Genomic DNA, 14,750 nt, shown 5'->3' with positions numbered 1-14,750 from the left:
GCAAGAAATTTCAATTGAGATAAAAAAGTTTCTTCTAGTTGGCTGAGACATGTTAATTTTAAAATCTTACCATTGAAGACTACTACTTACCTAAACCCCTGATTTAGTGATCTCACTTAGAAATATCTATTTTTTTTTAACGGAGTTTCATTCTGTCCCCCAGATTGGAGTGCAGTGGTGCGACCTCCGCTTACTGCGACCTCCGCTCCTGGGTTCAAGCAATTCTCACCCCTCAGCCACCCGAGTAGCTGGGATTATAGGTGCGCGCCACCATGCCCAGCTAATTTTTGTGTTTTCAGTAGAGATGGGGTTTCTCCATGTTGGCCAGGCCAGAAGTTTGAGAAAACTCCTGGCCTCAAGTGATACGCCCGCCTTGGCCTCCCAAAGTGCTGTGATTACAAGCATGAGCCACCTGGCCTGGCCAAAACATCTCTTTTGATTAAAATTAAATAAAATTTGCCTTGTCGATTTTCAGGAAAGAAAGTAACCTGTGGCATTTAACAAAAAATTTGAGTACTTGTTTTTTGACCCTAAAGGATAAGAAATTTCCGTGGTTCTCTTTGGAAGCAGAGGGGAGGGGAGGGAAGGGAAGGAAAGAAAAGAAATAAAAAGATCTATCAAAACAATCTATCTAAAAAATTTTTACTTCAGATTTACTGCCAACTGTTTGACAAACATAAAAAATAGAAACAATAGTGACAAGTAAAATAAATAGGCACAATAATGTAATCAAATTAGGACTACATACAAGGCCAATAAGAAAACACTGACTAATGAATTTTGCCATGTAACAGCTCCTTTGTGTATACTTTGTTTTGTATAATGGAATTTATATCAATCTAAACAAGTATGTAACAGTATCTACAAGATAAACTTCAATTTGTAGCTTTATGTATAAATATTATGTGTGAATAACAGTTAACAAAACACTGACCAATGAATTTTGCCATGTAATAGCTCATTTGTGTATACTTAGTTTAGTGTAATAAAATTTATATCAATCTAAACAAATATGCAATAGCATCTCTATGACAAACTTCTTAAATTTGTAGCTTTATGTATAAATATTATGTATGCATAACAATAATTTGTTTCTTAACATCTGGTAGTGCCTTACACAAAACAGACACTGATTAAATGTCTGTAGTCTTTAATAAATATCTACAGAGCATGGACTGATTCTATAAGGGAAGAAGTGGATAAAATTACTGAATTCCCTTGATTTGCTCTACTGAAGGAAATTCTAATCATCTTCAAGGCTCAGTTCAAATGTCACCTCTTCAGTGAAGTCTGCCACATACTTCCTAGGAAAATAAACTTTGCTGCTTTGTTTTCACTGATCTCATAATATTATGTTAAAAGGTACTGTTTATGAATTTATATGACTCTAAATTGTGAGTTACTTGAATTCATAAATGCATGTATTACATACTCAATAAACATATGTTAAAAGAAAAAAGTATTCACTCATTTTTAACAATTTAAAGGTCTAAGTAGAATCACTGAATACTTGAAAATGTTTGAATTTTATTTTATGATGGAACCATATTTATAGATAATCCAACAAGCACCAAGTTGCTCATATATAGAGACAACAGTAGTAGAACTGTTATCATTGAACTTCTCCTTTTTTCTCTACACTGTTACTAAATTTTTTTCATTCTTTGAATTACATTTTTACTCAGTGCCAATTCTTAAAATAACTTGTTTTCCCTGCTTCCAATCACCCTCTTTAATCATTCACCTCTCTGATATATTAACCTCCCCCAAATATTACATTCATGGTATTCCATTGCCAAATACACAAACTAATCCTAACATTTCAGCTCAACCATATTCATTTTTAACACATATCTAGCCAGATTTTTTATTTATATTCAATGTTGCTCAAGTACAGAAATTGCAGATTCCTAACTAGAACACTAAGATCACTTTATTTAAAACAATGCATAAGTTTTAAAACAAAATTACTAAAGCAAAAAGAGTAAACTTCACTAGATGAGTATCTTGAAAACACTATATTTTAAATCTGCACTGTTTTAAAAATAAAATTGTTTCAATTTGTTATGAAGTCCTTCCAGAAAATAGAATATTTAATGTTTAAAGCAGTGTTTCTATATACGGTAATGTGACCAGGAAGCTACTGCTATGGAAGTGCTTCGGATATTTGATTTTTGACTTAAAAAAAAAAAAAAGAAGAACTCTACTGGCATCTACTGCTAGAAAGAAACAACTGCAGTTTTAACTAAAACTATGAATTCCTTCATAACTGAAATTAATTTTAAGACGTATATTGCTTGTTATTTTTCCTGGTGGTGTTTCCACAACTTTAACTTGCACTAAATATCTCACCATGCACACAGAATTTACCAGAATAGCTTATCTTGCAGTTAAATAAGATTTTAAAACTAGAGAGTAATCAACTTCATGAGGTTGATTTTATTCCTCATTCATTCTGCATTAATTTTTAAAATTATAGAAAATTTCAGAGTTGAACCGGCTTCAACTGCCATAAAATGCCACAAAATACTGGTTTCTTCTATTTAATAATAGTGATGACACATTTACCAGCACTTCACAACATATAAAGTGATTTGCTCTGTAAAACCATTGTGAAATTATTGTAAGGCACATGAGATCCTTACAAATAAAGTAAGCAGCACAGGTATTATTATCCTTATTTTAAGATACAAAAAATAAACTTATAAACGTTAAGTGACTTGCCCAAAGTCACCTAGGTCTTCAGACTCCTAGATCAGGGTTCCTTGTACTGCAAGACACTGATTACCACAAGAAGTAAACACTTTTTTTAATGCAGTTATTTTCCAAATAAGGTTGAAGAAGTGGGGCTGAAAGAATAGTGGTGGGTAAGACTGGTTCTTGGATATATTGCCCCAGGTCTGAACATCTGCTATGAGAAGGTTTTCATTAAGATGGTCACCTATAGTCATTCAATTTCATTGTCCATGTTTCTTATAATCATCTTGGAGCCAAGCAGAACTATGTACTTTAGAGTTTAAAGGTTAAATAAAAGGAAAACATGAAAACATATTTAGTATGTAAATGATGTATTTGCCCCATGTAGAGGACAAGTGACATGACTATAACTCCTGCTATTCAAATAAAGGTTTCAGGGTAATAGTGTTGTTTTTTCCAGAATGTTATATATAAGTGGATTTATAGACTATGTAACCTTTTCAGATTGGCTTCTTTCATTTAGTATAGAAGTTTATAGAAATTATGGCAATTGTGATTTATCTATGTTATGTATCTTAATAGTTCACTCATTTATATGGCTGGATTCTACTGTATGGAATTACCACAATTTATATATCCATTTACTGTTGAATTGCATTTGCACCTTTGTCAAAAATCAATTGACCATATTTGTGTGGGTCTATTGCTGGACTCTCTATTCTCTTTCACTGGTCTATACATGTGTCAATTCTTTCACCAATACTACACTGTCTTGATTACCATAGCTTTCTAGTAAGTCTGAAATCTGACAGTGTAAATCTTCTATTTTTTTTTCTTTTTGTCTTGAGACTGAGTCTCACTCTGTCGCCCAGGCTGGAGTGCAGTGGTGTGATCTCGGCTCACTGCAACCTCCGCCTCCTGGGTTCACACCATTCTCCTGCCTCAGCCTCCTGAGTAGCTGGGACTACTACAGCGTCTGCCACTACGCCCAACTAATTTTTTGTATTTTTAGTAGAGACAAGGTTTCACCGTGTTAGCCAGGATGGTCTCGATCTCCTGACCTCATGATCCGCCCGCCTCGGCCTCCCAAAGTGTTGGGATTATAGGCGTGAGCCACAGTGCCGGGCCCTTTTTCCTTTTTTTCTAAGTTGTTTTGGCTATTACTGTTTCTTCACCTTTCCATATAAATTTTAAAATCAGTTTACCTATGTCTACAAATATAATCTTGCTGGGAATTTATGTGGATTCTGTTTATTGGAAGAAATGACATCTTAACTATATTGAGTTTTTCAATCCATAATCATAGCATGTCTCTTCATTTACTTGGGTCTTCTGATTTCTTTAATCAGTGTTTTATAGTTTTCAACATACAGATCTTGCACATAATTTTGTTAGATTTATACCTAAGTATTTTAAAAATTGGAGCTATTGTAAACAGTTCTTTAAAAATGTTTTGAGGTAAACAAAGCACTGGGAAGCTCAAACTGGGTGGAGCCCACTGCAGCTCAAAGAGGCCTGCCTACCTCTGTAGACTCCACCTCTGGGGGCAGGGCATAGCCAAACAAAAGGCAGCTGAAACCTCTGCAGATTTAAATGTCCCTGTCTGACAGCTTTAGACAGATCAACGGGACAGAAAGTTAACAAGGATATCCAGGAATTGAACTCATCTCTGCACCAAGCGGACCTAATAGACATCTACAGAACTCTCCACCCCAACTCAACAGAATATACATTCTTCTCAGCACCACATCACACTTATTCCAAAACTGATGACATAATTGGAAGTAAAACACTCTTCAGCAAATGTATAACAGAAATTATAACAAACTGTCTCTCAGACCACAGGGCAATCAAACTAGAACTCAGGACTAAGAAACTCAATCAAAACAGCTCAACTACATGGAAACAGAACAACCTGTTCCTGAATGACTACTGGATACCTAATGAAATGAAGGCAGAAATAAAGATGTTATTTGAAACCAATGAGAACAAAGATACAACATACCAGAATCTCTGGGACACATTTAAAGCAGTGTGTAGAGGGAAATTTATAGCACTAAATGCCCACAAGAAAAAGCAGGAAAGATCTAAAATTGACACCCTAACATCACAATTAAAAGAACTAGAGAAGCAAGAGCAAACACATTCAAAAGCTAGCAGAAGGCAAGAAATAACTAAGATCAGAGGAGAACTGAAGAAGATACAGACATAAAAAACCCTTCAAAAAAATCAGTGAATCCAGGAGCTGATTTTTTGAAAAGATCAACAAAATTGACAGACCACTAGCAAGACTAATAAAGAAGAAAAGAGAGAAGAATCAAATAGATGCAATAAAAAATGATAAAGGGGATATTACCACTGACCCCACGGAAATACAAAATACCACTAGAGAATACTATAAACACCTCTATGCAAATAAACTAGAAAACCTAGAAGAAATGGATAATTTTCTGGACACTTACACTCTCTCAAGACTAAACCAGGAAGAAGTTGAATCCCTGAATAGACCAATAACAGGCTCTGAAATTGAGGCAATAATTAATAGCCTACCAACCAAAAAAGAATTCACAGCCAAATTCTACCTGAGGTACAAGGAGGAGCTGGTATCATTCCTTCTGAAACTATTCCAATCAATAGAAAAAGAGGGAATCCTCTCTAACTCATTTTATGAGGCCAACATCACCCTGATACCAAAGCCTGGCAGAGACACAACAAAAAAGGAGAATTTTAGCCCAATATCCCTGATGAATATCGATGCAAAAATCCTCAATAAAATACTGGCAAACCAAATCCAGTAGCACATCAAAAAGTTTATCCACCATGAACAAGTGGGCTTCATCCCTGGGATGCAAGGTTGGTTCAACACACGCAGATCAATAAACGTAATCCAGCACATAAACAACCAAAGACAAAAACCACACGATTATCTCAATAGATGCAGAAAAGGCCTTTGACAAAATTCAGCAGCCCTTCATGCTAAAAACTCTCAATTAAATTTGGTATTGATGGGATGTATCTCAAAATAATAAGAGCTATTTATGACAAACCCACAGTCAATATCATACTGAATGGGCAAAAACTGGACGCATTCCCTTTGAAAACTGGCACAAGACAGGGACGCCCTCTCTCACCACTCCTATTCAACACAGTGTTGGAAGTTCTGGCCAGGGCAATCAAGTGGGAGAAAGAAATAAAGGGTATTCAATTAGGAAAAGAGTAAGTCAAATTGTCCCTGTTTGCAGATGACATGATTGTATATTTAGAAAACCCCATCGTCTCAGCCCAGAATCTCCTTAAGCTGATAAGCAACTTCAGCAAAGTCTTGGGATACAAAATCAGGGTGCAAAAATCACAAGCATTCTTATACACCAATAACAGACAAAGAGAGAGCCAAATCATGAGTGAACTCCCATTCACAATTGCTTCAAAGTGAATAAAATACCTAGGAATCCAACTTACAAGGGATGTGAAGGACGTCTTCAAGGAGAACTACAAACCAGTGCTAAACAAAATAAGAGGACACAAACAAATGGAAGAACTTTCCATGCTCATAGATTGGAAGAATCAATATCATGAAAATGGCCATACTGCCCAAGGTAATTTATAGATTCAATGCCATCCCCATTAAGCTACCAATGCCTTTCTTCACAGAATTGGAAAAAAACTACTTTAAAGTTCATATGGAACCAAAAAAGAGCCTGCATTGCGAAGACAATCCTAAGTCAAAAGAACAAAGCTGGAGGCATCACACTACCAGACTTCAAACTATACTACAAGAGTACAGTAATCAAAACAGCATGGTACTGGTACCAAAACAGAGATATAGACCAATGGAACAGAACAGAGTCTTCAGAAATAATACCACACATCTACAACCATCTGATCTTTGACAAATCTGACAAAAATGAGAAATAGGGAAAGGATTCCCTATTTAAATATGGTGATGGGAAAACAGGCTAGCCATATGTAGAAAGCTGAAACTGGATCCCTTCCTTACACCTTATACAAAAATTAACTTAAGATGGATTAAACACTTAAATGTTAGACATAAAATCATAAAATCCCTAGAAGAAAACCTAGACAATATCATTCAGGACATAGGCATGGGCAAGGACTTCATGTCTAAAACACCAAAAGCAACGGAAACAAAAGCCAAAATTGACAAATGGGATCTAATTAAACTAAAGAGCTTCTGCACAGCAAAAGAAACTACCATCAGAGTGAATAGGCAACCTACAGACTGTCTCTTATACACATCTAGATGTGTATAAGAGACAGCATTATAAATCATGCTGCTATAAAGACACATGCACACGTATGTTTATTGCAGCACTATTCACAATAGCAAAGACTTGGAACCAACCCAAATGTCCATCAGTGATAGACTGGATTAAGAAAATGTGGCACATATAAACCATGGAATACTATGCAGCCATAAAAAAGGCTGAGTTCATGTCCTTTGTAGGGACATGGATGAAGCTGGAAAGCATCATTCTGAGCAAACTATCGCAAGAACAGAAAACAAAACACCTCATGTTCTCACTCATGGGTTACACAGAGGACTACATTCAAACAGGTCCTGGACAGCTGTATGCCTATTCAACCCAGCTGTTCACCATTGATTGCATCAGCATCCCATACACATGGAACTACACCGTTTTCTATGATCAGGCACGGGGAAAAATGCCTCTCTTGGTTGAAACACTTCATGCATCCTCTGTGGAATCTGACTATAACCAGTTAGAAGAGACACTGGGTTTTAAAATTCATGCTTCAATATCCAAAGGAGATCGCAGTAATCAGTGCCCCTCTGGGTTTACCTTAGACTCAGTTGGACCTTTTTGTGCTGATGAGGATGAATGTGCAGCAGGGAATCCCTGCTCCCATACTTGCCTCAACGCCATGGGGACCTACTACTGCCCCTGCCCTAAAGGCCCCACCATGGCTGTAGATGAAGAACTTGTCAAGATACTGATGAGTGTGCTTTGGGTAGGCACACCTGCCACGCTGGTCAGGACTGTGACAATATGATTGGATCCTATCGCTGCGTGTCCCATTGTGGAACTGGCTTTTGAAGAACCTCTGATGGGCTGAGTTGTCAAGATACTAATGAATGTCAAGAATCCAGCCCCTGTCACCAGCTCTGTTTCAATGCCATAGTAAGTTTCCACTGTGGATGTGAACCTGGGTATCAGCTCAAAGGCAGAAAATGCATAGATGTGAATGAGTGCAGACAGAATGTATGCAGACCAGATCAACACTGTAAGAACACCCATGGTGGCTTTAAGTGCATTGATCTTTGTCCAAATGGAATGACCAAGGCAGAAAATGAAACCTGTCTTGATATTGATGAATGTAAAGATGGGACCCATCAGTGCAGATATAACCAGATATGTGAGAATACAAGAGGCAGCTATTGTTGTGTATGCCCAAGAGGTTATCGGTCTCAAGGAGTTGGAAGACCCTGCATGGATACTGATAAATGTGAAAATACAGATGCCTGCCAGCATGAGTGTAAGAATACCTTTGGAAGTTATCAATGCATCTGCCCACCTGGCTATTAACTCACACTCAGTGGAAAGACATGCCAAGATAACGATGAGTGCCTGGAGCAGAATGTACACTGTGGGCCCAATCGCATGTGCTTCAACATGAGAGGAAGTTACCAGTGCATCAGTACACCCTGTCCACCCAACTACCAATGTGATCCTGTTTCAGGGTTCTGCCTCAAGAACTGTCCACCCAGTGATTTGGAATGTGCCTTGAGTCCATATGCTTTGGAATACAAACTCATCTCCCTCCCATGTGGAATAGCCACCAATCAAGTTTTAATCCGGCTGGTTGCATACACGCAGGATGGAGTGATGCATCCCAGGACAACTTTTCTCATGGTAGATGAGGAACAGACTGTCCCTTTTGCCTTGAGGGATGAAAAGGAGTGGTGTATACAACACAACCACCATGAGAAGCAGAGACCTACCACATGAGGGTCTGAGCCTCATCCTACAGTGCCAATGGGACCACTGAGTATCAGACCACATTCATAGTTTATACAGCTGTGTCTGCCTATCCATACTAAGGAACTCTCCAAAGCCTATTCCACATATTTAAACCACATTAATCATGGCAATCAAGCACCCTTTCAGATTACCGTCTCTTGAACAGTTGCAATCTTGGCAACTTGAAAATGGTGTTACACTCTGTTTTGTGTGCCTTCCTTGGTACTTCTGAGGTGTTTTCATGATCCCACCATGGTCATATCTTGAAGTATGGTCTGGAAAAGTCACTTATTATTTTATTTATTACATTGGAGCAGTTATTTCCCAAAGATTATTCTGAACATCTAACAGGAAATATCAGGTTTTTAGTTGTGTAGTACCTAAGATCATTTTTCTGAAAGCCAAACCAAACAACAAAAAACAAAAACAACTGATTCAAAGTCAAATAGAATTTTTGAGCATTTGACTATTTTTAGAATCATAAAATTAGTTACTAAGTATTTTGATCAAAGTTTATAAAATAACTTGTGGAGATTTTTGTAAGTATTGATACATTTTAATAGGAGTTACCTATTTTCATTTTAAGGAGAAAAACACCACTCATTTTTAAAAATATAGTACAGCTACTAGAAGTCTTGTTTGATCAGTGATTTTGTGAGATCAGCTGAACTACTTATGATAAAAATTTTAAAAAATCGCTTTGCCCTCATGACAGTTGTTCATGGCATGGAACTTTAACATTTTAATATAAACTTTCATCCAGTTATGTTCATAACTTTTACATTCCAGAATTTTTTTTTATTTTCCTGTCAATTAAAACAATTTTTAAAGATACCAATGGGACAGGTTTGTTTTATTAAAAATCTCATATGTTCAAATTAACATAAATGTTAAATGTCAATCCACTGTACATGGTGGTAATAGACTAAGCAATTGCCAAGATGTATTCTATTTTTATGAAATGTATATGTATTACCCTAGTGTACATTTTCTATACAATATCTTGATGGACTCTTTTACAAAATTATTTTATAAAAAAACAATATTACACTAAACAATGTTTTATTAGATTGGTGCACAAGTAATTGTGGTTTTCACCATTACTTTCAATGGCAAAAACCTCTATTACTTTTGTACCAACCTAATATATTGTGCATTGCTACTATATATTATTTTTATATATTACTTTTGCTAAACTCAGTTTTAGGAGACTTTCTTTTTGTAGATTTCTTGGAATTTTCTATGTAGGCAGTCATGTCATCTTTCAACAGAAACTATTTATTTCTAATCTGTATGCCTTTTATTTATTTGTCTTGTCTTATTGCGTTGGTCAAGAATTACAGTGCAGTGTTGAACAAGAGTGGTAAGAGTGAACATCCTTGCCTTATTTCAAGTCTTAGGAAGAAAGCATTCAGTTTTTCATCATTAACTACTACAATGTTAGCTGTAGACACTGTTGTGTAGATGCCCCTTATTGAGATTTTTCTTTTTATTCCTGGGTTAGCGGAGAGTTATCTTAGAAGGATGCTGAATTTTACTTAATGCGTTTTCAGCATTTGTTGATAAAACCATGTGGTTTTACCTTTTTAGTCTACTAATGTGGTGGGTTGCACAGATTAATTTTCAAATATTGAACCAACCTTGAATTATCAGAATGAACACCTTTTGGTCTTGGTGTAATATTCCTTGTACATATTGCTGGATTCAACTTACTAATATTTTATTGTGGATTTTTCTGTTTGTGTTCATAAAGATATATTGTTTGGTAGTTTTATTTTCATGTGCCATCTTTGCATGATTTTGGTAGCAGGTTAAGATTGGCTTCATAAAATAAGTTGAGAAGTATCCTGTCTTATATTTTTCCAAAAGAAACTGTGAGAATTGGTATTTCTTCCTTAAATGTTTTGTAGTTTTCCCAGAACTATCTGGGACAGTGTTTTTCTTTCTTTCTTTCTTTCTTTTTTTTTTTTTTTGAAGATTACAAATACTAATACAATGTCTTCAATAGACATAGTATTATTGAGTTATCAATTTCATCTCGAATGAATATTGGTAGTTTGTGTCTTTCAAGAAATAGTCTATTTCAACTTTCAAGAAATGGTCATTTTAAATGGTCAATTTCAAGAAATGGTCTAAGTTGTCAACTTTGTGTGAATAAAGTTGTTTCTAATATCCCCTTAGTACTCTTTTAATGCCTGTGGCATTTATACAACATTACATTATTTATTTTGTTGGTCAAATTATTCCACTTTGACCATGGGAATTTCCATCAATTTTCTCCTATGTCCCTTTGATATGCCTCCATCATTGTGTATGTGTGCATGCATACATACATGTGTATGTGTTTGAGCACTTCCTTACTTTCTAGCACTACAAGATGCCCCATGCTCACTTTGTATATTTCCTGCCCCAGCCCTAGAATCAGGCATTTCTCCAAGGAGCCTTAGTTCCTTTTATTGGAGAATGGTCTTAGAAATCAAGATCTGGGAAGTGGGTACATTCATCTACTGGGGTGTTATTGCTTCTAGGCCCTCTTTTCTGAGAGCAAGGAAATATATGTGTATACTAACATTTGCATATTCCCTTATCTATAAGTATTTCCATATGTAACTGTGTCTATAAGCAAAACATAAGTTCATTCTGGTTTCCAGCTCTAATGCATTACTACACGATTTCTTCTAGCTGCCTCCCCTTGCTTATCTGTAAATCCTACTCCCATAGAGAGAAACCTGGCTCCCACCACCCACCATCAACTTATTTACTTGTTCAATTTCAGTATATACATATAGAAATATCAGAATTGTTAACCTGGTAGGTAGGTTAACAACTTTATTCCCATGGAAAACAACTTTATCAACTAGAGTACAGTACTCCTTTGCCTCCAGTCTTACAGACTTCACTTATTTTCAAGGTAACTTAAGTCAACACATTTTATCTCCATTTGCTTCAGTAGGTTGTTTCATACATTTGTACTACAGTTAGATTATTTTTGCATCTCCTGCATTTCATCCTGAGATCCATCAACCTTCTAAATGAGGTTTTTTAAAGTTTGTATACATTAAGACTTGCTCTTTGTGCTGTAAACGCTGTGGGTTTGGACAAATGCATAATGCCATGTATCCAATAATTTTACAACCCTAATTAATCTGTGTTTCCCTGAACCTTGGCACCCAATGATATTTTTTACCATTGCTGAGTTTTGCCTTTTCCAGAATGTCATATAATTGCAATCATAAAGTATACAGACTTTTCAGTGTTTTTATCACTTAGTAATATGTATTTAAAATTTATCCATGTCTTTTCATGGCTTTATAGCTCTTTTATATAATTCAATAATATTTGATCATATGAATGTATTAGTCTGTTTTCATGCTGCTATAAAACACTGTTCGAGACTGCGTAATTTATAGAGGAAACGGGTTTGATTGACTCAGTTCAGCATGGCTGGGAAGGCCTCAGGAAACTTACAATCACCGCAGAAGATGAAAAGGAAGCAAGGCACCTTCTTCACAAGGTGGCAGGAAGGAGAAGTGCCAAGCAAATCGGGGAAGAGACCCTAATAAAAAGATCAGATTTCGTGAGAACTCACTATCATGAGTACAGCATGGGGAAAACCACCTCCATGATTCAATTACCTCCACCTGGTTTCTCCTTTGACACATGGCGATTATGGGGATTACAATTCATGATGAGATTTGAATGGTGAAACAAAGCCTAGCCATATCAATGGATATATCACAGTTGGTTTATCCATTCACCTACTGAAGGACATTTTGGTTGCTCCCAGTTTTTGGCAATTATGAATGAAGCTATAATGTGCAGTTTTCATGTGCAGGTTTTCGTGTGGATATTGTTTTTAAATCGGTTAAATACCTACAAGTGTGATTGCTAGATTGTGTGGTAAAACTATACTTGATTTTTCAACAAATTGCCAAACTGTCTTCCAAAGTGGTTGTGCCATTTTTGTTACCACCAGCAATGAAAAAGAGTTTATGTTGCTCTGCATCTTGTCACATTGGCAGTCAGAGTGTGAGTATGCGTGTGTGTGTGTGTGTGTGTGTGGCTTTAGCCATTCTAGTAAGTGTACAGTGGTATCTCATTGTTTTTAATTTGCAATTTGACAAATAATATTGAATATATTTTCATATGCTTATTTGACATCTATATCTTTAATAAGATGGCTGTGCAGATTTTTGTCTACTTTTCATTGGGTTGTTTGTTATCTTAGAATTGATATTTATTTCATATATTTCACCAATGATTTCATCTGGTCCTGATTATTAATTATATTATATTAATTATAATATTAATTAACTATATTATATTAAATTATTAATTATAATTTTTAAATAATTCATTCAATTTATAAAGTCTATAGAAGCATTCAGATACATTGACACTTATGTAAGTTTTGATAGTTTGTAGGAATTGGTCCATTTCATTTATCAAATTGTGGTGCATAAAGTTTTTCATAGTATTCCTTTATCTTTTTAATGCCCAAGGATGCTTCAGTGAAGATCCAGCTTTCATTTCTGATATTGGTAATTTCTATCTTCTTTTATTCTTCCTTACCATGGCTAGAATTTTATCAATTTTATTGATTTTTTTCCAAATAACTTTTAGTTTTGTTGACTTTATTGATTTCCATTTCAATAATTTCTGCTCTACTTTTTATTATTTCTTTTATTTTGCTTGCATTGGGCTTAAATTGCTCGTTTCTCTAGTTTTCTAAGGTAGAACTTTTTGTTACTGATTTTAGATCTTTCTTCTTTTCTAGAATCTGCATTTAAGGCTATAAATTTTCCCCAAAGCACTGCTTTTACTAAATTGCAAAAAATTTGATAAATTGTACTCTGATTATCATTTAGCTTAAAATATTTAAAAATTCCTCTGGAGGCTTCTTCGACCCATGTGTTATTTAGAAATACGTTCTTTAACTAATTTCCAGCTTTCTTCCTGTTACTGATTCCTAGTTTAATTCCACTATGGTCTAAGAACATACTTTGCATGATTACTATCTTAAAAGATTTATTAAAATTACAGCCAAGAATGTGGTCTATCTTGGTAAAAGCTGAAGAAAAAAAATGTATATTTTGCTAATGTTAAATGGAGCATTTAATGAATGCTAATTACATCAAATTGATAGTGCTGTTCAGGTCAATTACGTACTTACACTGATTTTTTGCCTGCTTAATCTATATCAATAATTGAAAGAGGAGTGTTGAAGTCTTCAACTGTAATAGTGGAGTTGGATGTTTTTCCTTTCACTTCTGTCAGCTTTTGCTTCACGTATTTCGATACTTTGTTGTTAAGTTCATATATTCAGGATTGATAAGTCTTTTTGGAGAATTGACTGTATGCAATGCTCCCCCGACCTTTTTAAATCCCTGATTTTTATTGCTCTGAAATTTGTTTTCTCTGAAATGTATATAGCTACTTTAGCTTCCTTTTGGTTAGTGATTATATGGTATATCTTTCTCCATCTCTCTCCTTTTTACCTTACCTATTCTTTATATTTAAAGTGAGCTTCTTACAGACAATGCATAGCTTGCTTTAAAAAATCATAAAAGAAAAAATGAAGGTAAAATAAGTATTTATTCCCCACTGTTCTAAAAGAAACTTTTAAAGTAACAATAGTAACAAAATACTGGGTGAAAATTTCAGTATGGACAAGGAAAATGAGTAACTGCCATGTCATAAGAGATGGGACAAAGTCTTGCTTTTCTAAAATGAGCTTCATTTTTATCCACTCTGAACTGTCTTTTAATGGATGTTTACAACATTCACATTTAAAGTGACTACTGACATAGTCATTAATATCCACCTAGTTTGTAACTGTTTCTAACGGTTGACTTTATTCTTTCTTCCCCATCCTATTTGTCCTCCTCTTCTGGTTTTAAATGAACATTTTATTTTTTTAATTTTTTTTTAATTTATTTATTATTATTATACTTTAAGTTGTAGGGTACATGTGCATAACGTGCAGGTTTGTTACATATGTATACTTGTGCCATGTTGCTGTGCTGCACCCATCAACTCGTCATTTACATCAGG

At 35.2% G+C, this 14,750-nt stretch overlaps 1 protein-coding gene across 3 annotated transcripts in view; it reads right to left on the bottom strand.

The window, feature by feature from the left end:
• PRKACB (protein kinase, cAMP-dependent, catalytic, beta) overlaps positions 1-14,750 on the bottom strand; it is a 170,045-nt gene that overhangs the window by 88,578 nt on the left and 66,717 nt on the right. The gene's annotated exons all lie outside the window — the stretch shown is intronic.

This window comes from Mandrillus leucophaeus, unplaced genomic scaffold (genome assembly GCF_000951045.1).
Source record: "Mandrillus leucophaeus isolate KB7577 unplaced genomic scaffold, Mleu.le_1.0 Scaffold184, whole genome shotgun sequence".
In the NCBI taxonomy this organism is placed as follows: Eukaryota; Metazoa; Chordata; class Mammalia; order Primates; family Cercopithecidae; genus Mandrillus; species Mandrillus leucophaeus.
This window is presented reverse-complemented; position numbering and strand designations above follow the sequence as displayed.